This window comes from Ovis aries, chromosome 10, assembly GCF_016772045.2.
Source record: "Ovis aries strain OAR_USU_Benz2616 breed Rambouillet chromosome 10, ARS-UI_Ramb_v3.0, whole genome shotgun sequence".
NCBI classification, from domain to species: domain Eukaryota; kingdom Metazoa; phylum Chordata; class Mammalia; order Artiodactyla; family Bovidae; genus Ovis; species Ovis aries.
Genome location: NC_056063.1, coordinates 63823605 through 63849257, shown reverse-complemented (window position 1 = coordinate 63849257; position 25653 = coordinate 63823605).

Here is a 25653-nt window from a genome sequence, read left to right as displayed (position 1 = left end):
TATGTTGTCATTGTTTTAAATCTTTAAGTTTGGAAGCATTTATGTATTTTGAAATACAGACAATTAGAAAACTTGAATATCCAATCAATTAAATGAACACTTTTGGAAGCAACTTTCCAATATTTTCCCATGTAATGGATACTATGGACGTAATTATTGCTTATTTATATTTTTCTAATTACAAATGAAACTGACCTTTCTACTTTTACTATCCATTTTTGCATTATACTACGCATTGAATTTCTCTATTAATCTTCTATTTTTCAGTTTTGTTGATTTAGAGACTTTCCTTGTTTTGCTAGATATGATCCAGTATCATGTTCAGTTCAGGTCAGTTGGTATATTCAGTTCAGTTGCTCAGTTGTGTCCAACTTTTTGCAACCCCATGGACTGCAGCACACCAGGTTTCACTGTCCATCACTAACTCCCAGAGCTTGCTCAACCTCATGTCCACTGAGTCGGTGATGCTATCCAACCGTCTCATCTTCTGTCATCCCCTTCTCCTACTTTCAATCTTTCCCAGCATCAAGGTCTTTTCCAAGGAGTCAGTTCTTTGCAACAGATGGCCAAAGTACTGGAGTTTCAGCTTCACTATCAGACCTTCCAATGAATATTCAGGACTGATTTCCTTTAGGATTGAGAGGTTTGATATCCTTGCAGTCCAAGGGATTCTTCAAGAGTCTTCTCCAACACCATAGTTTAAAAGCATCAATTCTTTAGCTCTCACTTTCTTTATAGTCCAACTCTTACATCCAAACACGACTACTAGAAAAACCATAGCTTTAACTAGACAGACCTTTGTCGGCAAAGTAATGTCTCTGCTTTTCAACATGCTGTCTAGGTTGGTCATAGCTTTCCTTCCAAGGAGTAAGTGTCTTTTAATTTCATGGCTGCAGTCACCATCGGCAGTGATTTTGGAGCCCCCCAAAAATGGGTGTCACATGTAGTTGTCACATTGGGCTATTTCAATTATCTTACTCAGTTATCTAATGAATATTTTTGACAAGTGTGTCTTCATGAAAACTTTAGTTTTGGTATTTTAAAAATATTTCTTTCTCTGTCTACATTATGCTTTTGCTTCTGAGTACCTGTTATAATTTATTTTTTCCCATTCCAATTCACATGTTTTTATTCTACACTTTTTTCCTATTTCTTTTATCTTTCACAATTAGGTCTTCATTTTACGTAGATTTCACATTTATGATGTGATTTTTCAACAAGTACATATATTACTTTATAAGGAATAATTATTTAACAAGTATAAAGATTATAAAAATCCAAACAAATCTATCTCCTATCTTCTGTTGTTTTTTTTTTTTCAATATATGTAGAAACACAGCATTCTTTTACATATTTGAAGGCAAGGAGGTCTAGTGTTATGGCTTGCAAGAAAAATTTTATTCTATGTATTTACATATTTTAGACAAAACTTAGCCTAATTTATTTAAGCAAGGCAGATAATGTGGTTCCTTGAACTGATTTTCATATTTTTTATCATGTTGTACTTATTCAAGATGTCAACAAAAAAATCTCAGAATGACTCACAAATTCAGCACTTGCTTGATTACACGGAGCACAGTCTTGCGATGATCCTGAACCTGATATTTTTTACACTGTGATTGTAAGTAGTGCTCAATTTATATGAATTCCACACATATCTTCAAAAAAAATTTTTTAAGTTACTTTCTAGGCAATACAGTATTTCTTCAAAAAACACCAATAAATCTAGGTCTGAGTACTTTCTTCTTATTGCTAATGTTTTTCATCTCTGAATAAATTAATTTTTGGTTAGTAGTACTGGAGTAAGATGATGATGTTCACAAACAGTATGGCTAAAGTATAATAAGAACATGTCTAGGATTTTCCAGACTAAAGGAAAGAAAAGGATCATCACCCACAACTGTATTTGTTTACAATTTACAGAACATTTTGTTTTGTCCTCACAACAACCCAGGAAGGAAGATATATTTATTATTGCTATTTTATACAACTAGCCAAAGTAATTTTATAAAAATTATTTACAGTCACAGTGAGTTGACCACCAGGATTAAAACCTCAGTCAACAGATTCTATATCTTGTTGAGAAAGATCAGGTGAAGGAAAAAGTAGCATTTATGGGAAACTTAAAAATGGTACAGATAGGACCAGAGAGTTACATTATTGAGCACTCTGGCAACCAGAGGGGGAGGATGAAATAAGAATTTGTCATGATATGTCCAGGGAGGCAATATATGCAGTTTGATACAGCATTATACCATGAATCAGAAAACTCGGGTGCATCTTTTTCACTGTGACCTTGACTGCACATTTCATTTCCCTTGGCAATAGTTTCCACATCTACAAGATTTACAGTCTGATCAATATGTTCCTCTAAATCAGTCAACACTTTATGATTTCATTATGGAATGGATATGATTAATAATAAAGCCAGTTTTTCCACAACTCAGGAACTATATCTGTTCCATGGTGACAGAATAATCAGAAATACACAATAAAACTTCAGGAGTGAGAAAATCTCTCAAAAGTATCTATTCCTTTCCGTAAATCTTGACATCCATGCATTAGATGTAATATCTTTTCAGCCATTAAAAATATCCACTAACATACCAGTATTCTCATCAAGTGATATTATATTATTATTATCCATAAGTAACTTTGGATCAATAAATCACGTTTGATCTTCAGGCATTGATTTAGTTCGTTCAAGTAACCTCCAGAAACTGAGAAAGAACACACACTCAATGACGCTAAAGGATACAGATTGTAGAATGCTCATTGTCAATTATTTTCTATTTTCATGGAGTGTGTGCTTGTTTAGTCACTCAGTTATGTCCAACTCATGACAACCCCATGGACTGGAACCTTCCAGGCTCCTCTGTCCATGGGATTTTCCAGTCAAGCATACTGGAATGGGTTGCCATTTCCTCCTCCAGGACATATTCCCAATCCAGGGATTAAACATGTCTCCTGCATTGGCAGGCCAGTTCTTTACCACTGAGCCACCTGAGAAGCCTCCATGGAGCCTCAACTTAACACAGTGAAATTTAAAATTCTTCAAACCTAAGAACAAGAAACTCTCTCTATCCTATTCATGATTCTAAAACTTTATAGTCATTGATGATATATTCACCCTTGACTCCACAAAAGTCTTCTTGCTATTGTTCAGTCACTCAGTCATGTCCAACTCTTTGTGATCCCAGGGACTGCAGCATGCCAGGCTTCCCTGTCCAGCACCATTTCCCAGAGTTTGCTCAACCTCATGTCCCTTGAATCGATGATGCCATCCAACCATCTCATCCTCTGCTGATCCCTTTTTCTCTTGCCCTCAATCTTTCCCATCATTTTCCCATCATAGGTCTTTTCCAATGAGTCAGCTTATTGCATCAGGTGGCCGAAGTGTTGGAGCTTCAGCTACAAGATCAGTGCTTCCAATGAATAGCCAGGACTGATTTCCTGTAGAATTGACTGGTTTGATCTCTTTGCAGTCCAAGGGACTTTTGGGAGTCTTCTCCAAAACTACAGTTTCAAAGCATCAATTCTTTGGTTCTCAGCCCTCTTTATGGTCCGACTTTCACATCCATACATGACTACTGGAAAAAACATTGCTTTGACTAGATGGACCTCTGTCAGAAAAATAATGTCTCTGCTTTTTAATAGGCTGTCTAGGTTGGTCATAGCTTTCCTTTCAAGGAGGAATCATCTTTTAATTTCATGGCTGCAGTCACCACCTGCAGTGATTTTGGAGCCCCCCAAAATAAAGTCTGACACTGTTTCCACTGTTTCCCCAACTATTTGCCATGAAGTGTTGGGACTGGCTGCCATGATCTTAGATTTCTGAATGTTCAGTTTTAAGCTAGCTTTTTCACTCTCCTTTTTCACCTTCATCAAGAGGCTTTTAGTTCCTCTTCGCTTTGTGCCATTATGATGGTGTCAATTGCATATCTGAGGTTATTGGTAATTCTCCCAGCAATCATCTTGAGCTTCTAGCTTGAGCTTCATCCAAATTGGCATTTCACATGATATACTCTGCACATAAGTTAATTAAGCAGGGTGACGATATACAGCCTTGATGTACTCCTTTTGCAGTTTGGAACCAGTCCATCATTCCATGTCCAGTTCTAATTTTTGCTTCTTGACTTGCATAAAGGTTTCTCAGGAGACAGGTATGGTGCTCTGGTATTTCCATCTGTAAGATTTTTCCACAGTGTGTTTTGATCCACACAGTCAAAGGCTTTAACACAGTCAATAATCCAGAAGCAGATGATTTTCTGAAATAATCTTGCTTTTCCTATGAACCAGTGGATGCTGATGATATATCTCTAGTTCTGCCTTTTTGAAATCCAGGTGATACATATGGAAGTTCTTATTTCACATACAGTTGAAGCCTAGATGGAAGGATTTTAAGCATTACTTTGCTAGTAAGTGAAATACATGCAATTGTGCAGTAGTTTGAATATTCTCTGGCATTGACCTTCTTTGGGACTGGAATAAAAATTGACCTTTTCCAGTCCTGTGACTATTGTGGAGTTTTCCAAATTGCTGATGTATTGAGTACAGCAATTTAACAGCATCATCTTTTAGGCTTTGAAATAGCTCAGTGGAATTCATCACCTCTACTATCTTTGTAGTAGTAGTGATGCTTCCTAAGGTACCTTGACTTCACACTCCAGGATGTCTGAGTCTAGGTGAGAGATCACACCATTGTGGCTATTTGGGTCATTAAGACATTGTACAGTTCTTCTGTGTATTCTTGCTACCTCTTCTTAATATCATCTGCTTCTGTTAGATCCATACCATTTCTGTCCTTTATTGTGCCCATCTTTGCATGAAATATTCCCTTCAATTCAGTTCAGTTCAGTCACTCAGTCGTGTCTGACTCTGCAACCCCATAAACTGCAGCACACCAGGCCTCCCTGTCCATCACCAACTCCCGGAGTTCACTCAGACTCACGTCCATCGAGTCAGTGATGCCATCCAGCCATCTCATCCTCTGTCGTCCCCTTCTCCTCCTTCCCCCAATCCCTCCCAGCATCAGAGTCTTTTCCAATGAGTCAACTCTTCACATGAGGTGGCCAAAGTACTGGAATTTCAGCTTTAGCATCATTCCTTCCAAAGAAATCCCAGGGCTGATCTCCTTCAGAATGGACTGGTTGGATCTCTTTGCAGTCCAAGGGACCCTCAAGAGTCTTCTCCAACACCACAGTTCAAAAGCATCAATTCTTCAGTGCTCAGCCTTCTTCACAGTCCAACTCTCACATCCATACATGACCACAGGAAAAACCATAGCCTTGACTAGTCTCTAATTTTCTTGAAGTCTTTCCCATTCTATTATTTGCCTCTATTTATTTGCATTGTTCACTTCGAAAGGGGCTTTCTTATCTCTCCTTGCTATTCTTCAGAACTCTGAATTCAGATGGGTATACCCTTCCTTTCTTCTTTTCCTTTCTCTTCTCTTCTTCTCTTCTTGTAAGGCCACCTCAGACAACCATTTTGCCTTGTTGCATTTCTTTTTCTTGGGGGTGTTTTTGATCACCACCTCCTGTACAATGTTAGAACCTCTGTCCATAGTTCTTCAGGCACTCTATCGGCACTTGAATTTATTTGTCACTTCCACTGTATAGTCATAATGGATTTGATTTAGGTGATACATGAACGGCCTAGTGGTTTTCCCTACTTTCTTCAATTTAAGTCTGAATTTTGCAATAAGGATCTCATAATCTAAGCCACAATCAGCTCCATGTCTTTTTTTTTTTTTTTTTTTGCTGACTGTACAGTGTTTCTCCAACTCTGGCTGCAAAGAAAATAATCAATCTGATTTCACTTTGACCATCTTGTGATGTCCATGTGTAGAGTCATCTCCTGTGTTGTTGGAAGAGGATGTTTGCTATGCATTCTCTTGGCAAAACTCAAAAGCAGCTTTTGTCCCGCTTTGTGCCCAATGCATTCCATGTGTGCTGTTGTCACTGTGATAGCAGATGATTCCTCCCTTCTATTTATTCAAGCAGAAACATTATTTTAAATCCTATGTTACTTGTTCTTTTAGTAGGTAAATTTAGCCACCCTTAGCTTTAGTTATTTAGTTGTAACATTACTGACTACTCCATCTAGGCCATGCGTGTTAGTTCCTTTCTCTGTTCATCTTGAGCATTTACGGGTCCAGATGTTCTTTCCTAGGCCTCCTGTTCTTCCGACTTCTGAACGATGATTGCAAGCTCAGTTAAATTGAAAGTTTTCTCCAAAAATATATTTTAATACCCCTTGACCCTTCTGGAATGAAAGATATAATGTTTCCATTTCATACCCATAAAGATGGAAAGCAAATTAATGGTTATCTCAGGATGGTGAAAGAGGAACTGGGGGGTATCATGTGTCTTTTGGGGGTGATGGAAATATTCTGAAATTTAGATAGTTGTACTAATGCACACCATTATTAGCATATGAAAACCCACTGAATTACAATAAATGGTTAAAATGGTGAATTTCCATTTTGTTAATTTCACCTAAAAATTATCTAAAACATTTCATCTGAAACAATATGTAAATAAAACTGGGCAATGTTGTCAGGCCTGAAGGATCTTGCAAACATGGCTCTTGAAGGTAGGCATAACAATAAAAAGGTGTTAATAAAAAGTGAGGGGAAAAATGACCCATGCTATGAAAAGGTGTAATTTTGACAATGCTGTTGACTATGGTAACATGGAAAATAAAGTTTCTGTAATGAACTTGTCATAGTGACTAAATGTTTTCAGAGATATTTAGATATCTTAGCATCTTCAACCTGCAACATGCTAATTGGCTTTTCCTAGTTGTCTAAGATAATATATGAGAAAATAGATGGAAAATGAGAAGAAATGTAAAAGTTTTAGAAGAACTTAGAACTATTAAGGATATTAAAGAGTCTTTCCAGTTAAAATATGCTTTTAAAACAGAAATGTCTTTAAGAAAAAGATGAAACTCAGGGTGCTGCTAGTGAAAAAAAAATAGAATAGTCTCAAGAGTTTGTAAATATCTCATGAATTTTGAGGGTGTTGTTTCATAGAACATTTCAGTAAAAAAATTCAGATATTCATAAAAACATGCCTCTTCAATCTTCTTGTTAAACATGAAGTCTTCGAGGATTGATAAGGTTTTTTTCCATATAAAGTTGATTTTCAGCCTTATTTACAGATGAGTTGGTGCTGGAGAGTTACATGCATACAGCTTTTGTCTAAGTAGACAACAATTTGAAACACCAAACAGTTTTCAAAGAAAATATATATGCTAACAGCAGAAAGGCAATAAAGTTTTAGAAATCTGTTCCACAATATTTTTCTATAGGTAATACTGTATTCTACACTCAAAAAATTGCTAAAAAGATTAGACTTTATGGTGTGTTCTTAATGTTAATAAACTTAATTCAAGTTTAAAAATAGTAAAATGGGATAATGGTCTCTCAGTTCTTAACTTAGACAGGCATTTAGCAGGCTGAGAAAGCTATTCAACATCCACCAGCATTCTCAAAGAAAAAGAAGGAAGACTTCTGAGGGCACAGCTAAGAGCTGAGGAAGATTATCTAGAGATCCTCTGGGTATTGATGAAACATGGTTGGCTGCATACCTTAATACCCTGAAACAGTGTCTCCTCAATGTGAAGCCCTTTAAATGAAATTATTTGTCAAAATTATCTTGCTCTTTTGTCAACATTATATGTTGGATACTCTTGAGCTCACAAGTCTTTGAGACCAAACAAATGCACCTGAGATGCTAAACACAATTAGCTCATCTGCTCTTGACCTTATTTTAGTGATGGAATCTTGAACCATTCAATATTGACATAATTGGAAAGAGGGATGGGAGGAATGCATTTTTCATGTGTAAATGAATTATTATGACAAGAGGATGAACAAACGTGTCTGTTTTTTTTTTTTTTTCCCCAAATTCTTTCCTTCCCTGTAAAACCCCCTGGATCTATGATTGTCCTGTAATAATCTGATGAAGCAATTGTGACAAAAATGGTATTCAGACTTCAGATCATAGGCTTTAAAATGATGGAAGCATCTGCTTATTTTCATTTGAAAAACTTATCTTGGGATGCTTCTCTTGGAACCATACCATATGAAGGAGAAATAAAGTGGGGAATGGAGACCATCTGGTTGGCAATGTCAGGAGAGCTCCCACCAGCATTAAGCTCTAGGCCTGAGTTCACCACATCACACACACTGGCCTGCTAATCTCTGCATCATTCAGTGGGGCACCAGACTCAGATGAGTTGAGTCTAGGTATAGATTACAACACATAATAAAACAGCTGCTTTAAGGCACCAAATTGTAGGGTCTTATACAGCAGTAAATCATTTAAATATCCATCCACAGTAGAATGCATAAACAGTTTCACAGTCATTCAGTAAAATATGAGAATGCATAAGTATAGCTATATAGAAGAGACTCACAAACATGATGCTGAACAAAAGGAGCCAGACACAAAACAGCATGTTGTTTATTGCCAAAGAAAAATTTATTCCAAACCAGGCAAAATTAGTTTAGGATGCTGGCAATCAGGATATCAGTTACTCTTGAAGAGGCAGTGACCAGAAAAGTAAATATGGGTGATCTGGGGATCAGAAAAGGTATTGATATTCTGGGTGCTCGTTATAAGTTGTTTTGAGTTATGAAAACTCATCAAGTCATGTACTATGCTCTGTACACTTTTCTGTATATTTGGTATAATTGAGGACAATTTATATTTGTGAAACTTGTAACAGTATAAAATATCATACACACCGGATTGACAAAATTTTAAAAGATGAACAATGCAAAATTATAGCAAGTATCTGCAAAAACAGAAACATGTTTGCATTGCTGGAACATGCACAGAGTATTACAACCACTTTAGAAAGAAATTTGGCAATAGATAACATCTGAAAATTGCCGGGGGCCAGCATGAGGAATTCCGCCCATGGCAAAGGTCATGAGGAAGGAGGCTTGGCATACGCAAAGGCGTGATCAAGCCTCAGGAAACCCCCTGTTCCTGAGCATCTAACCCCAAAGCCAGAGTCTGTTTTATGCTCTCACCTACACCTCTGACTTTACGGGGGCTCTCCCCCATAACCGTTTCTCTCGGAGAAGGAGTAAACGTGCAGCTCCAAGGCAATAAAAATTCTTGGGCGTGACAAGAGTGTTTCAGCTTACAGACTCCTCTGAAGGTTATCTAGCCCACCTGTATAGGTTTGTCCGGCCACATGTGATTGTTTACAGCCTCCCAATCTGAGAGGCACGAGATGTTTTAGACTTACTAAAGGCAAATTCTTTTGGGGAGTTAGAAATTATTAGTATAATGGGTTGGTTAGGAATTATATTGGTGAAGGGTTTTTTCATTTGTTGTGTCAATAATTGCTGCTAATTCCCTACTCTGGGTGGGACAAGGATGTCTCAGGTCAAACCTCTCTGCTGACAGACTAGCTTGTGTGACAGGATTATCCATACTGCTGCCACTAGGCACATGATTGTTTACTACCTCTCAACCGTAAACAGCACAGAGAGTTTTGGAGTATTTTGAGAGTCTTAATTAGCATAGGACTTTTTCTTCTTGTTGAGTCAATGATTGCCGCCAGGCTTCCATTTCCTTAGGCACCTGGGAATATATTAATCAATGTATTTGGAATATAGCAAAGGAAATATAGTAGTTTTTGATGTTAGCAATACTAGACTTTTCGAGTTAATGGATTTTCTCTTTTGTAATAGATCACTGTACTTTGTTATAAATCACTGTGTCCTTGCTATGTAAGAATGTAACTTTATCATATCTTAAGACTAAATAGATCTTAAGGGGAGCACTGGTGAAAGGATTTTCATTTGTTAGGCTGATGTTTGCTGCTAAATCTCCATGTTCCCTACCCTTATAATGAATATAACTAGCATATAGGAAGAAATAAGTATTAACCTTTAAGCATATAGGAGAAATAAATATTAACCTTTAAGACTAATCATGTTAACCTTGGGTTAAATTCCTTTCTTGATTGTAACTCACTACACCCTCACCCTATAGGAATGTAACTTTATTTGGAGGGTGGTGCCTGGTTTAAGAAAAAACACCCTTGGAAGAAATAAGTTTTTGGTTATCAGAAAGAAAGAATCATAAAATGTCAGCAGGTCTCACTCATGGCCAGAAGATGATGTAATATCCCTTAGACCTTTTTTTTATACATTTATGTGAAGCACCTGATTTTGATAAAGGTCAGGACTGCTGACCCCCACGTGACTCTGTATTCATCCCTATGTGTAACAAAAGATATATAAGCAAACCCCAAAATAAAGAAATCGGATCAGTTTCCGGAAAGACTGATTCCCCCATGTCGCTTCTTTCTTGCTCCCGTTTTTCTGGCTGAATTCCCATCTGGAGCATGGATGCTATTCCACGTAATCCAAGTTATTCAGCCTCCTTTTCTCCACTAATCTTCCTACTACACTATCCATTTCTAATCTCTCTATATCTGTGATTAAATATGTATTTTTCCAAAGACGCCGACTCCATCCCCCCTCCTTCGAATCACCCTGGATCCACCGGGGCTGGACCCCAGCAGAAAATGTTACAAGCCCCACCCAGAACTTTGCAATTCTGCTTTACTGATATGCTTTAGTGAAGTATAGGTACTTGAGTATAGGTACACATGAGGAAATATATACAGGAATGTTCACTGAAGAATTTTGTAGCATAACATATTAGAATTAAATGTGTCAATATAAACAGATATCAAAAAGTTTAAGAAGCAAGATGAGAACTGATTAAATTTATAAATTATTTAAAACAAAGATACAATACTTTTAAATAACTTTTTATGCTTATAAACACATTTAGCAACCGTATGAAAATGCTTTTATGGATTACTGTAAAAAAAAAAAAAAGTATCTTTGAGGAATGAGCAAGAATAAAATTGAAAAGATGAATACATGGCTCAGTCAGTAGAGTCTGCTTGCAATGCAGGAGGCCTGGGTTCAATCCCTGGGTCCGGAAGATCCCCTGGAGAAGGAAATGGCAACCCACTCCTGTATTCCTGCCTGGATAATTGCATGGACAGAAGAGCCTGGAGGGCTACAGTCCACGCAGTCACAGAGAGTTGGACACGACTAAGTGACTAACACACACATGTACATGGACTTTAAAAATATCTGTAATATTTAATGCTTAAAAGATGACCTGAAGCAAATATTAAAGATTTGATGATATATTTCTGCTGTGTAGAGAAAAGTAGTATACAAATAGTTTCTCTAACTTGGAAATGTCATTATTAAATATTTATGTAATTATAAATTTTGCCTATCTGCAACATTTGACATAAAAATCAACTTAATATATCTGATCTTGTGTCAAGAACTGACTTTAAGAAAAACATGGACCTTAAGTCTTTATAGTCAACTTAATAAGAATTTTACTTGACCTAACTCTCACTGATGTTTTGTTTTCAAATATTTTGAGGGCATGCCTTTATTTATGTGATCTGTGCTCAAAAGTGTTTTGTCTGAATGAAACTGAATCCCTTTAGAGAATCCCAAAGGAAATATTTAAAAGCTCACAGATAATAATGGAAATGACCTTTGGTTACTAAGTAGTATATAACACCTTTGTGATTGTTATCATGTCCAAGAGATTGCCTTTGAAATTCAGACAGAGCACTGAACCCAGACACCACCGAAGTCCTGGTGCATTATTCCCAGTTGCGCTACATGCCAAAAGAGATCAATGGGCTTTGTGATCTGAACAACCTCTCTGTAGCTCCTGTGTATGGGCAAATTATTGTGATGTTTGGCACTATTTATTCTCTGTTGGAGGCAGACATGCTCCAGTGTACACCTGAATAAAGTTTAAGTGCTCAATAATTACTTTGACTATTCCTGGGACTATTATTGATCAAAATTATTTGTTTTATTTTCAAAAATCAGAAATATGATATATTGTAACATACCTGGTTCCTTATAGCACAGTTTTACATCCCAGTACTTAGCATATAAACTGATAAAAACACAATTTTCTTTAAAAAAATACAATTTCCTTTTTATATTAACTCTTTTATAAATCTTTGAAAAGATTCGGCCCCAGCAGCTGGAAAATAGTAATTTGAGTATCCATTCATGGAAGTTTATTGAGCTCTTAAGGTATGCGAAGTTGGGAAGCACTGTCCTTAAGAAGCTTACGGTCTATGAAGCATACAATTAGATAATAAGTGTAATATTATGCAGTTAAAACACATACTTCTAGGTAATAGACGCATTGCTATACAATGTAATAAGCACTTTGACAGAAATAAATGAGGGGTTAATGTGCAGTCTTGTAGACACTCAAAGGAAGTTTTGGGGACTAGTGTCTGGAATCATACAGGAGGAAAAAAGCAAACTCTCTTTAACTGGATATTTGAAGGACATGTTTGTCTTATCAATTTTGAGTTGAGAGCTAAAGGAGGAGTGCTCTAGGATGACACAGCATCATCAAAGGATAATAGAGGCAACAGAGCAAACAGAAAAATGGTGTACAGTTCAGCCTTAAATGAATTTTTATTGGATGTGTGAGTGGCATTGGTGGGAATGGAGGGGTAAAATAGGGACTAGATTATCATAGGGTAAGTTATTAAATTTTAGAAATGGAATCAACAGATCTTGGATATAGATTTTCCACCCATATGTCTTTCTACTCATTGCTACAGATGAATTATCCAAACACTTTGCTGAGGTCAGTTCCTTGATTGCTGTGCCAGGTCCCAGCCTCTCTTGCCTACAAATAAAATTTTCCTCCCTCTTCTAAATAATCATTATTCTCGATGTGATAGGATAATTTTCATAGTACATACACTGTTTTCACTTCCATCTTAAAAACAAAACTGAAAAACGTTTGTTTCCAGTTTCTACTTCAAATTCTTGCTCGCTCTTGTTAGATAATCTTCACTTTGTCAATTTAAACTGCTGTAACAATTTTTGTTGAGTCACGGTTGTATCTAACTCTTTTGTGATCTCTTGGACTATAGCCCACCATGCTCCTCTGTCTGTGGGATCTTCCAGGCAAGAATACTGGTGTGGGTTGCCACTTCCTCCTCCAGGGGATTTTCCTGACCCAGGGATCTAACCTGTGTCTCCTGCATTGCAGGTGAATTCTTTACCACTGAGCCACCAAGGAAGCCCACCGTAACAATTAACATTGTATATAAACTCCAGACCTTTATTATGACATAAAAAAGTTGGTGGTTCCTGAATTATGCCTTCTACAAACTCAGAATCCAGACTTTGACATCCATCTCTGGAAGTGTATCTTCCCTGCCCTAGAATGCAATAGGTGGTAAGAAATATCTCACACCTGTTACAGATATTCTTTCTGAAACCCTGGCCTGTGTACAACAATATTGTGTGGCATTATTTGTTCAATAGTTGGCTTCAGTTATTTTGACATCCATTTTTTCTTCTTTATCTACTGCCCAAATGGCTCTTATTAAATCTAGATGTATAATGCCTACTGCTAGGTCACTTCAGTTGTGTCCGACTCTGTGTGACCCCATAGACGGCAGCACATCAGGCTCCTCCATCCCTGGGATTCTCCAGGCAAGAACACTGGAGTGGGTTGCCATTTCCTTCTCCAATGCATGAAAGTGAAAAGTGAAACTGTAGTCGCTCAGTTGTGTCCGACTCTCAGCGACCCCATGGACTGCAGCCTTCCAGGCTCCTCTGCCCATGGGATTTTCCAGGCAAGAGTACTGGAGTGGAGTGCCATTGCCTCCTCTGATAATGCCTACTGGGTATCTACATTTAGACATACTACAGACCTAAAACTTAATATCTCCAATGCTATACCCATCATTTTCATTCATCCCTCTGATATGCTAATTTTACTGCATTCTCTATTCTAATGAATGATAAATGCCTCATCCATCCACACATTTAATCTATCCTAAATATCATTAATTAATTCCTTGGTAATTCAAACTAGTTACTGTCAACTTGCTATTTTCTAAGCAATGCTTTAGACGGTGGGGCTATAGTAGTGAAATAAGAGAGAATAATTCTAGCTTTAATAAACTTGTAATTCAGGGTTGAGATGAACAATAAACATCTGGAAATGTCAGTGGAATCCTATTTACTTTCTCAGAGGCAGTTCTCTATTGCCACAAATAGAATAGCTTTTTATTGCTAGAATCTACAGAACATTTTTCTCTGGTATGCTGACCACCATTCCACTATTTTCCACAAATTTCACTGGGTCCAAGAGGGAGTTTTTAAAACAGTCCTGAACTTTTCTCATTTGGCTTGTGAGGAAAATAAAACACTCCTTTCCTCCATGGAACATCTTCCTAATTTCCATTAATTCCTCTATCCCTTCAATCTCTTTCAGAGCTAGAGGCATTGCTCTACTTTGGTCTCAAAAACAGGTTTGACACCTCTTGTTTATCATGTCCAGGTTCTTAAACATGTCACTTTGAAAAGTGACTGTAGTTGCCACCATTCCAAAACTAAGTTGTAACAGAGAAGGAATGTGTTAGGTAAAAGATCATGGATGTGATAGCTTCAGAAATGTGTATAAAGCAATAGTTTTTAAAGGGTCCAACCATTGGGAAAGACAGTATTTTAGAAACTGTCATTGTTGTATTCTACCTTACTCATCAATACTGTTATTAAATCTTTAGTGCCTTGGAGATTTGGAACATGATGACTATTATTTGATGTGTAATGTACAAATCATGTTTGAATTTGTACCCTTTTAGAGAGTACAAGTCACTCCAACTCCCTGCTCCCCCCAAAAACCTGAAATCTTTTCCCTAATTCTCCACAACATTCCTATATTCTATTGGATATTCATGTGGGTGAAAAATATGTTTATTAATTTCTAAGCAACATTTAAATCTATGTAATTATTTTTGCAGAGCTTAGTAATTACAAAACATGCAAAAAATTCAACTACTATGTCAAATGAAGAAATACTGATTTTTTCCTTGTTCAGAATTTTTCCACCAATATTTTTCCATTGTGTTAAGAAAAGGTGTTATTTTGGCAATGTTGTCTGTGGCTTGAAATGTACCATATAGCATTTCTATCAACTTCATAGATTAATATAGGTTTAAGTATATGATGACTTTGTTATGCCTTCTAAGCTAGTCAGGATACAAATTTAAGAAGTGAAATCCATACTATTTAGCTGAAAATTACTTTCCTTTTATTTTAATTTATGTCATACTTAAGAAACTGGAGAGACTGTTAAATACATTTGATTGGGGATTTTGTCCGTCTCTAATGACTTCATAATGTTGACCATTTTTCCACATATATATTGGCTCATTGTATAATTTTTGAGGAAATGTCTATTTCTTTTTCTATTTATCTTTATATTGTTCAGTTGATATTGAACAATATATATTTATACAATTAATGTGCATTAGTATTTTATATAATTAACATGTCAACATACTAGATTCATCAGATATATTATTTTAAAATTTTTTCTTCCATTTTACAGATTGTCTTTTCTCTTTTCTCTTTTTTGTTTGTGCTCTTTGATGCAGAAAAGTTTACTGTGAGACGAAATATTTTTTACACATAAAATTAGGTCAATGACTTTTTCAAAACTGTGCAATATGGCAATAATTTTATTGATTTAAATCAATTTTATTGATTTTAAAATTATGTAAAACTAAATTTTCTCAGAGAATTACAGCTATGTTTGACTTTATGGTCTAAGCAGGTATTTGTCTAATTGTCCCCTTGAAAAAAACACATAATACATTCTCTTATTTAACAAATTAATAATTTGAGTTTCATAAAATTGTGTAACTTTTTATATCAACTCTCACTAGATTGCACAATAGTCATTTTTACTTCCATTTAATTCAAATAAATATAACTTTAAAGTAGAAAGAAAAAACATCCTTTTTTTTTAATGGAGGATATGCTCAATTACAACATCATATTACAGGCCACATTTGTGATCAAGAACAGGGAAATTTTTTCAGGTCAGGAATGGGGAGAGAAAGGGCAGAGTAGGGGAACAAATGCCAAATACAGTTCTCTACATCTCAGAAAAAGCTATGCTGTCTTTAAAATAAACTACTGTGAAAACAAAACATTTCTATAAGCTACCTTCATCTAATATTTGATACCATCATTCTCCATTCCTACTTTATACATCTAATTCATTAGGTCGAGCATTGTATGGAATTATTATTTTTTTACCTGACATTATCAGAAAAAGCCCCACCCACACCACTTTTTCTCCAGTTTTGAAGGCTCTGTGCAGTCTATTTTGAGATGGTAAAAAAGACTTTGAAGAGATTACTGGATAGAATACAAATATATTACTCCTGATATAACTGTGCAACATAGCAGACTCTAGTGCTCTGGTTAAATTTATATTTAATTAATTGAAATATTCTCCTTCAGTCACACTAGCTGCACATTAAGCTCTCAGTAGCTGCATGTGGTTAGTGACTATCACAGTGGGCAGTGCAGTTGTTAAGAGTTTCCACTATTGAAGAAAACTTTCTTGGATAGCACTGTTCAAGGTTATGACAGTTTTAATAATGCATTATGTTAAGCAACTAAGTTATCACTATTCTACATCATAAATAATTGAGAACTCACTAGGAAAATGAAATGTATAAACCTGTCGGGGAGGAAGAGATTTTCGTCTACTCTTCTACACTCTTATGGCTGGTCTAAAAATTAAGCTGACATAAGACCAGGGCTTCCCTGGTGGCTCAGAGGTTAAAGCATCTGCCTGCAACGCTGGAGACCTGGGTTCAATCCCTGGGTCGGGAAGATCCCCTGGAGAAGGAAATGGCAACCCACTCCAGTATTCTTGCCTGGAGAATCCCATGGAGGGAGGAGCCTGGTAGGCTACAGTCCCTGGGGTCCCAAAGAGTCGGACGTGACTGAGCGACTTCACTTTCACTTTCAAGACAGATGAAAAGGAGAAAATTAAATAGCTTACTAACATGTACATGGGAGAGACCCAGGAAAGCTGTGTAACTCATCAAAATGGCCAAAACACTCATTTTAAGCACCATCTTCAGCTAAAGTGAAAACAAGATGTTGGGAATAGTGGTTTGGGGATTCAAGTAGTAGGAAGACGGTTCATATGGAGAAGAAAAAGCAAACATGTTATAAACAAATGTTTGCTGGGGCCAGGCAGAACCATGAGACACAGTTAGTTAGTTCAGTCGCTCAGTCGTGTCCGACTCTTTGCGACCCCATGAATCGCAGCACTCCAGGCCTCCCTGTCCATCACCAACTCCCAGAGTTCACTCAGACTCACGTCCATCCAGTCCGTGATGCCATCCAGCCATCTCATCCTCGGTCGTCCCCTTCTCCTCCTGCCCCCAATCCCTCCCAGCATCAGAGTCTTTTCCAATGAGTCAACTCTTCGCGTGAGGTGGCCAAAGTACTGGAGTTTCAGCTTTAGCATCATTCCTTCCAAAGAACACCCAGGGCTGATCTCCTTCAGAATGGACTGGTTGGATCTCCTTGCAGTCCAAGGGACGCTCAAGAGTCTTCTCCAACACCACAGTTCAAAAGCATCAATTCTTCGGGCTCAGCCTTGTTTACAGTCCAACTCTCACATCCATACATGACCACAGGAAAAACCATAGCCTTGACTAGACGGAACTTAGTCGGCAAAGTAATGTCTCTGCTTTTGAATATGCTATCTAAGTTGGTCATAACTTTTCTTCCAAGGAGGAAGCGTCTTTTAATTTCATGGCTGTAGTCACCATCTGCAGTGATTTTGGAGACCAAAAAAATAAAGTCTGCCATTGTTTCCACTGTTTCCCCATCTATTTCCCATGAAGTGATGGGACCGCATGCCATGATCTTCGTTTTCTGAATGTTGAGCTTTAAGCCACAGAGAACTTTAGAAAACAGATTTTGCCAGGTTCTATCCAATCTACACATCTCGTTCATATTGCTGTTATCTATCATGATACTTCCTTCCTGGAATTGGTTCTCTATCTGCATTCTTTTAAGCAATTAAGGGAAAGGTCACATTTTATTTTCCTGAATCTTTTGAGCCTTGTTTTCAGCTCGAAATAATGTGCATGTCAAAATAATATTTTGAGGTGCAAATTTTGCTCCACTAAAAACCTTTATTACAATATTTACTGGGAAACATCATTGAAAATATTAGGAAAATATATCAGTTTAATTTTCAGACTCCCATGTATTGTCACATATTCTATAGCCCAATATTTCTAAAAGTATTGCAAATTTGAGAATGCTTTTTATAGTTAATAAAATTGAACATAATCAAGGATGTTTGCAAAGTATTTGAATAGCTTAAAAGTTACACCTACACACGCACAAACACATACATTATACTTATACATATAGTTCTTCAAAATAGGTTAGCTTTAATAAATCAATTACTAATTCTGTAAAATAGAAGTTACACTATAAATGAGTTTAAACATGGTTTTGTAAAATAATTCAGTTTCTAAGATTGCTTGTCTCTCCCCAGCTGTTGCTTTTCAAATGTATCAGGGTTCAAATACAAAGAGAAACACAACTAAAGAAAATAGAACATCAACACTTTTTTCTTTTATAGCACAAATCCCCCAAATCATTTTAAAAATAGAAGACCGCATGTAGATATTCTGGATCCAAATTTGTGAATACATAAGTAACTAATCATGAGAGAATTTGGTGAATTTGCATTAAATTGTTCAAGCCAGTAGGGTGCACACGCTTTGCATTCTAAAAATATCCAAATGTAGTTTTCAATAATGATATATCCTGCATTGATCATTTAATCTTATATAAATATACAGGCTATATTTAGCTTTAAAAAATACATCTAACTCAATACAACACACATGCATTCAATTATTTCCTGAGTATGACCTTTGTTCACTAGTTAGAGGATTTCCATATTTTAGAATTGATCCTTGTAGGGAAAGTTTATTTTCCTGATGGTTTTTATTTTAATTCCTTATATTTAATAATTTATTTTTCTTAGATCAAGTCTTATAGAGAAATTAAATAGTCGTCTATTGACAGAGTGCTTGAGGACTTATCCTTTTGAGTTTTGTTACCTAACTGATCTCTGGTGTTGACTCTCCTGACCTGAATGAATAAATCCATTCTCCATTCTCCCCATTGGCTTATATCAAACATACCCACAGGTCCACTCATTGTACAATTTTAGGAGCTCTTAAATATTCCCAAAGAATGTCTTACATTCTGCCTTTAGGTAATTTATTTTTCAACACCACTCCAAGGAGAAATAGTTTATGAACTCTTCTTCAACAAAACTAGTTTGCTAGGAGCAAGTATGGTTTAAAGAGTAGACTAGAGAGATTAGCCTAAAACACTGAGAATTGCCTTAGGAAAACATGTCGAAAGTGATCATAAAAGAAAGAGCCCTGAGTAACTAGAGAATAACTAGCAATGAAAGAAGAGGGAAAGATAAGTAGGACAAGACAAGATAAAAAGATTGGGACTTTTCCAATGAATAGCCCTACTAATTTTTTCGCCTTTTTCTTGTAGAATTGGATCTCCATTTTTCAATTTCATTTTTATTTCAAATATATAAAATTTAGTAAAATCAAAAATTTTGCTTAAATATAATTTTAAAATACAAATCTGTGACTTGAGATGTTAAATAAAACTTAATGAAAGGCTATATATATATTTCCAGGTTTATACTTTCTTTATACGTCCAATATCACCAGTCATTCATCACTGTATTCCCATCACTTTATGTGTCCTCTGCATCCTATTTCAACAACAGCAATTAATTCTGCAGTGTTTCAACAAATATTGCTTTTTCTACCATCAATTATTAACTATAGCTTTTCTAGTTCTTTGTATAGCAGACATAAAATATTTGTTCAAAGTGATTATTTCATAGTGATTTTTCTTTTATTCAGTTCAGTTCAGTCACTCATTCGTGTCTGACTGCAGCCCCATGAATTGCAGCACACCAAGCCTCCCTGTCCATCACCATCTTCTGGAGTTCACTCAAACTCTCGTCCATCGAGTCGGTGATGCCATCCAGCCATCTCATCTTCTGTCGTCCCCTTTTTCTCCTGCCCCCAATCCCTCCCTGCATCAGAGTCTTCTCCAATGAGTCAACTCTTCACAGGAGGTGGCAAAAGTAATGGAGTTTCAGCTTTAGCATCATTCCTTCCAAAGAACACCCAGGGCTGATCTCCTTCAGAATGGACTGGTTGGATCTCCTTGCAGTCCAAGGGACTCTCAAGAGTCTTCTCCAACACCACAGTTCAAAAACATCAATTCTTTGGCACTCAACTTTCTTCACAGTCTAACTCTCACATCCATACATGACCACTGGAAAAACTATAGCCTTGACTAGATGGACCTTTGTTGGCAAAGTAATGTCTCTGCTTTTGAATATGCTATCTAGGTTGGTCATAACTTTTCTTCCAAGGAGGAAGTGTCTCTTAATTTATGCCTGCAGTCACCATCTGCAGTGATTTTGGAGCCCCCAAAGATAAAGTCTGACACAGTTTCCACTGTTTCCCCATCTATTTCCCATGAAGTGATAGGACGGGATGCCCTAATCTTCGTTTTCTGAATGTTGAGCTTTAAGCCAACTTTTTTACGCTCCTCTTTCACTTTGATCAAGAGGCTTTTTAGTTCCTCTTCACTTTCTGCCATAACGGTGGTGTCATCTGCATATCTGAGGTTATTGATATTTCTCCTGGCAATCTTGATTCCAGCTTGTGCTTCTTCCAGCCCAGCGTTTCTCATGATGTACTCTGCATAGAAGTTAAATAAGCAGGGTGATAATATACAGCCTTGACGTACTCCTTTTCCCAGTTGGAACCAGTCTGTTGTTCCATGTCCAGTTCTAACTTTTGCTTCTTTTGGCAAACATTTATTAAATGCTTAGCTTGTGATATATACTGGTACATACAAAACTGATAATAGTCACTAACTTCTAATATCTCCAGTAAATTATATTCAACTCAGAAGGAAATATTCTAAACTAGTTTGCTTTCACAATATGGTTTCTTAGCAAAGAATCTCATTATTTACACAGTGATGACATCAATATTGCCATGTTCTGTTTTAAACTGTCACATGGAACTCACTAACCAATTGCCACACAGCCAATGGAACTTCACAGATCATGCTGCACTCATCTTTATATTTCTTAAGATACTTTCAGGTGCACACAACATATGTCAACTGAATTTTTAAGGTAAGAAAATTATTTTCTCTAACACAGCAATAAGTTTGAAGGTAGATGTTACCAGAGTTCTTATCTATCAATGATAGTATTAAGGTCTCAGTTTCCTTCCATCTACTGTGTCACAAGCTTTGCTGCTGTCGTGTTCTGAAGATGGTTGCTGTTGTTTCAGGTCAATGTTCATGGGAGGAGGAGGCGGCAGGGAGGGGACACCCCTCCAAATGGTTTGAGTCTCCTTCTCAGTGAGAAAAAGTTTTTAGAAGTTTGCCAATTGTATTCTTTTTAATTTATGTGTGAGAACTGTGTTATAGTTCAATTCCTAAACCGATCCATGATGAGAGTAATGGGACCAGTATATATACCTTAGCCAAAAAGGATTTTATTTCATGGATTAAGTTCTACTTCCCTGGACGACTGTGGCCACATGGAGTAGCATGGATTCTTAAGAACAAAACAAAACACACAAGCAAATGAAAAAAATATTAAAATCATGGCTTGATTGAGGAGAGAACAAGGAATGATATACTTGGCAGTGAAGGCAGGCAACAGCAAGGTCTTGTTCCTTCTGATCTGCCCCATCCCTCCATCTGGCAGGTTTTACTAAACCATCTGTTTTTTTAGTTGGAATGTGCTGAGAGGGTCTATTTACCCTGCCTAAAATTACAGACAAAAAATATCTACTCATTCTGACTATTTTCCTAGACAACAGTATTCTCAATCATTGAATCCCCTTCTCAAAAAATAATTTTTGGTTCTAAAATATCTTCTCAAACCTCTCACAGCTGTAGAACAAAAAACCACATAGCCTTACTAATTATGTAAAGACTGTAACCCAAATTACTATTTCTTAATCCACTTTAATTTTATAACGTTAAAATTCTTATTCCTGCTTCATTGCTAAAGAAGTTGGAATTCAGGGAGCATAATAATTTGCCTACCAGCTTCATTCTTCTATCAGAATATTTCCCTTTTGGGGGGGAATAAGGCAAGGGCATATTTATGGGCAAATGTTCTTGCCCAGAAATACCCAAATACCCAAATGTTCAACACCCAGAATCTGCATTTAGTGTGATACACCTCATGAAATCAGATATGAAACTTGAACTCAAATACTTTTATCAACTTCTATGCTCCGCCAGGACAACAATAGACACAGAAACTATTGTAAGTGGAGGTTCATAGATAGATTATTTTCACCAAAATTACCCCAAATTAATCAGGAAATTTCTGCAGTGAATCTACTGTGAACAAGAAAAACAAGAGTGTTCCTTACCGCCCAGTTCTGAAAGGGTTGAGTCATAACCCACTGTAGTTGCCCACTGACAGAAAAACCTGCGAGGAATTTGGGATGAAAAACAGGATGAGACACACTGTGCTTTGCGTAACGAGGCCCTTAGATAGTCAGACGGGCATCTCAGAAGAATTTCAGTAACCTCAGATTCTTGCATCTTCCCATACCAAGAAAATAACTAAAACCATTGTGCTTAGTAGCTCAGTTGTGTCTGACTCTTTGTGATCACATGGACTGCAGCCCATCAGGCTCCTCTGTCCATGAGAATTATCCAAGTAAGAATACTGGAGTGGGTTGCCATGCTCTCCTCCGGGGATCTTCCCACCCCAGGGATTGAACGCAGGTCTCCCATATTGCAGGAAGACTCTTTAATATATGAACCACCTGGGAAGCCCAGTAAAATCACTAACTTGAGATATTTGTTTCTTGTGATTAGTGGTAATCTAAGATCCATCCTTGATGGCATATATTTCCAAGTCCCCCCCGACAAGTTCATATATAACCTGGTCTCTCCTCAACCTCTTTCGAAAATCTACTCAAAGCTCCTTGAGTGACTGTCTTCCAGCTGTCATCCTCAGTAAGACCCTGAGTGAAACTAAAACTCACAACTCTTATGTTGTTTTTCTTTGTTAGCAATACAGAAAGAGTAGGCTAGAAGCAGTCACAAAAGGCCTTCAGTCCTAAAACCCAAACCACACTTGATAAGCTACAGAGCATTGGGTTTTTTCTCAGTCAGAGTGCTGACAGTAAACAAGAAGCCTTGGAGAACTAAATGCCAAAAGTGAGGAAGGAGCCTCATAGGAGAGAACCAACATGATTTCTCTTCACTGATAAAGCAGTGAGAGAATCAACCTAGGTAATAAACCAGAAAACACATGGTTGAACTTCTCTTTTTTCATGATTGAACTTTGAATGGCTGTGCATATATATGACAAAACCCCTATGTTCTCCCTGGTTGTAATAACTAGGAAGTATTTTCCTAGGATCTTCACTTTCCCCAGTAATTGGGGCAAAATGACAAAAGACAGGAATCAAGATCTGACAGAGATCTTCCTTCATGAAGCTATGGTTTCTCCAAGTGTGAGGTTAAGTTATACTGAGTCAGAGAAAAAAAATAAAATTAGAGAAATCAGACATGAAATCTTACACCTAAGGAAGTAATGATCATTATTCATTTATGTATATATTAACTAATACACTTATTTTTCTCCTGCCTTATAACATGAATAATCAATTCCAATTACATATTTTATACCAGGCATTGTGCTACATGTTTAAAAACATTATGCTATAAAACTATCATTATTATTCCAAGAGCTCAGTGTAAAAATTGAGACTTAGAGGATTTAAGTCTTTCTCAGAATCATGAGATTATAAGCAGTGGAATCACAGTTCAAAGCTATGACAGACCATAATATCTATGCTTTGCTCTAAGTAATTCAGAAATACTACATTCCCTACAATATTTTATATTTACATACATATGAACATATTAAAACAAAGTATTATATATTCTATGTATAATACAAATTTATGTGCTAATGTATTAAAAATAAGTTCATATTTAAGATATTTTATATCACTAAAGTTCCTTAATTGGATTTATATTATACACTGTAATAAATACTTATAGAATTTTTTTTGAATGTGTGATTAGTGTTTGTCTAGTATAAAATGTAGAATTGTAAACTTTAAATAAAATGAAATGCATCTTTTGTCCTCATAGAAAGTATTTCCACTTCAAAATTTATTTTAATATCAGAAACAATTCAAATATTAGAACACATGTTGGCAACATGAAAGTTCTACCACCATATTTCATTGATTCAGAAAATTCAGCCCCTGGAGTTTTTTATTTACTTGTTTTTCTTCTGATAGTCATAGATTACCATGCCACCAATAACAAATGATTTGAAGTACTGTTAGTTGTCTAATCAATTTGACCCAGTAGGAATTAGAAATACAATTAAACATGTAAATGCTAAAAATAATATTGATACAGCAAGGGTATGAAAAATCAGCTATTTTTACTTAAGCTATCACTCATTTCTTGTATCTGTGCAGCATGTTAATCACAACCTCTTAATCACTCTACAATGTAAGCTGCAAATAATATGCATGCTAGTCAAGGTTAATCTTGGTTCATTAGAGAACTGAATTTAAAATGCCTTAAGGCAAAAATAAATGGAATAAAAGAACAAAAAAGAAAGACCTTTATTAAAAGGATGCAAGTAAAGGATTCAGTCGTATTTCATAGAACTCAAGGGCAGGTAGAACATTCAGACCTCCTGGGGGCTAAGAATCGAGATGTGGAAATCTATCAAGGATCAAAGCTTCCCACATCATCCGTCTCTTCTCTCCCTGCAGCCTCATGACCTCTCCTCTCTACACTTTGTAGGTCTTCGTCATTCTTCTCTCTGTAGACTGACTTTCTCTACTCTTCAGTACCTGAACATAACTCTGCAATTTACATTATCTTGATTCCCAACACAAATGAAGACTTAGGAAATTACTGAATGTCAAATTTAAGTTCCTGAGACTACAATACAGTTGAGCTAACAAAGATGTAACCCTTTACCATAGATGATACATTTTAGATTTTATAGCCAGTAGTTGGAAAAAATTAAGTATTCTCACAATTAGGTCATACTCTAGACAAAAATACATCAGAATACTTTGAACATATATTTAAGACATTGGTAGCCCACTCTTTGTCAAACACATTAGGAATGATCAGTTCTTCACTTTGTGTGTGGAGTTACCACCTTTGTACTGAATACTCTAAGAAAAATAAAGAAACTGCTAAGGCACTCCCCAAAAGGAAAGAGACTTTTGAGTTTCAAAGTTATATATCTGAGACATACAAAATATATACCCAAAACAATGGACTTGGACTATCTCTCTTTTTTTTTTCTTCTTTTAATGTTTATTTTTACTTTATTTTACTTTACAATACTGTATTGGTTTTGCCATACATTGACATGAATCCACCCCAAACTTGAACTCCCCTCCCACCTCCCTCCCCATAACATCTCTCTGGGTCATCCCCGTGCACCAGCCCCAAGCATCCCGTATCCTGCGTTGGACATAGACTGGCAATTCGATTCTTACATGATAGTATACCTGTTACAATGCCATTCTCCCAAATCATCCCACCCTCTCCCTCTCCCTCTGAGTCCAAAAGTCCGTTATACACATCTGTGTCTCCTT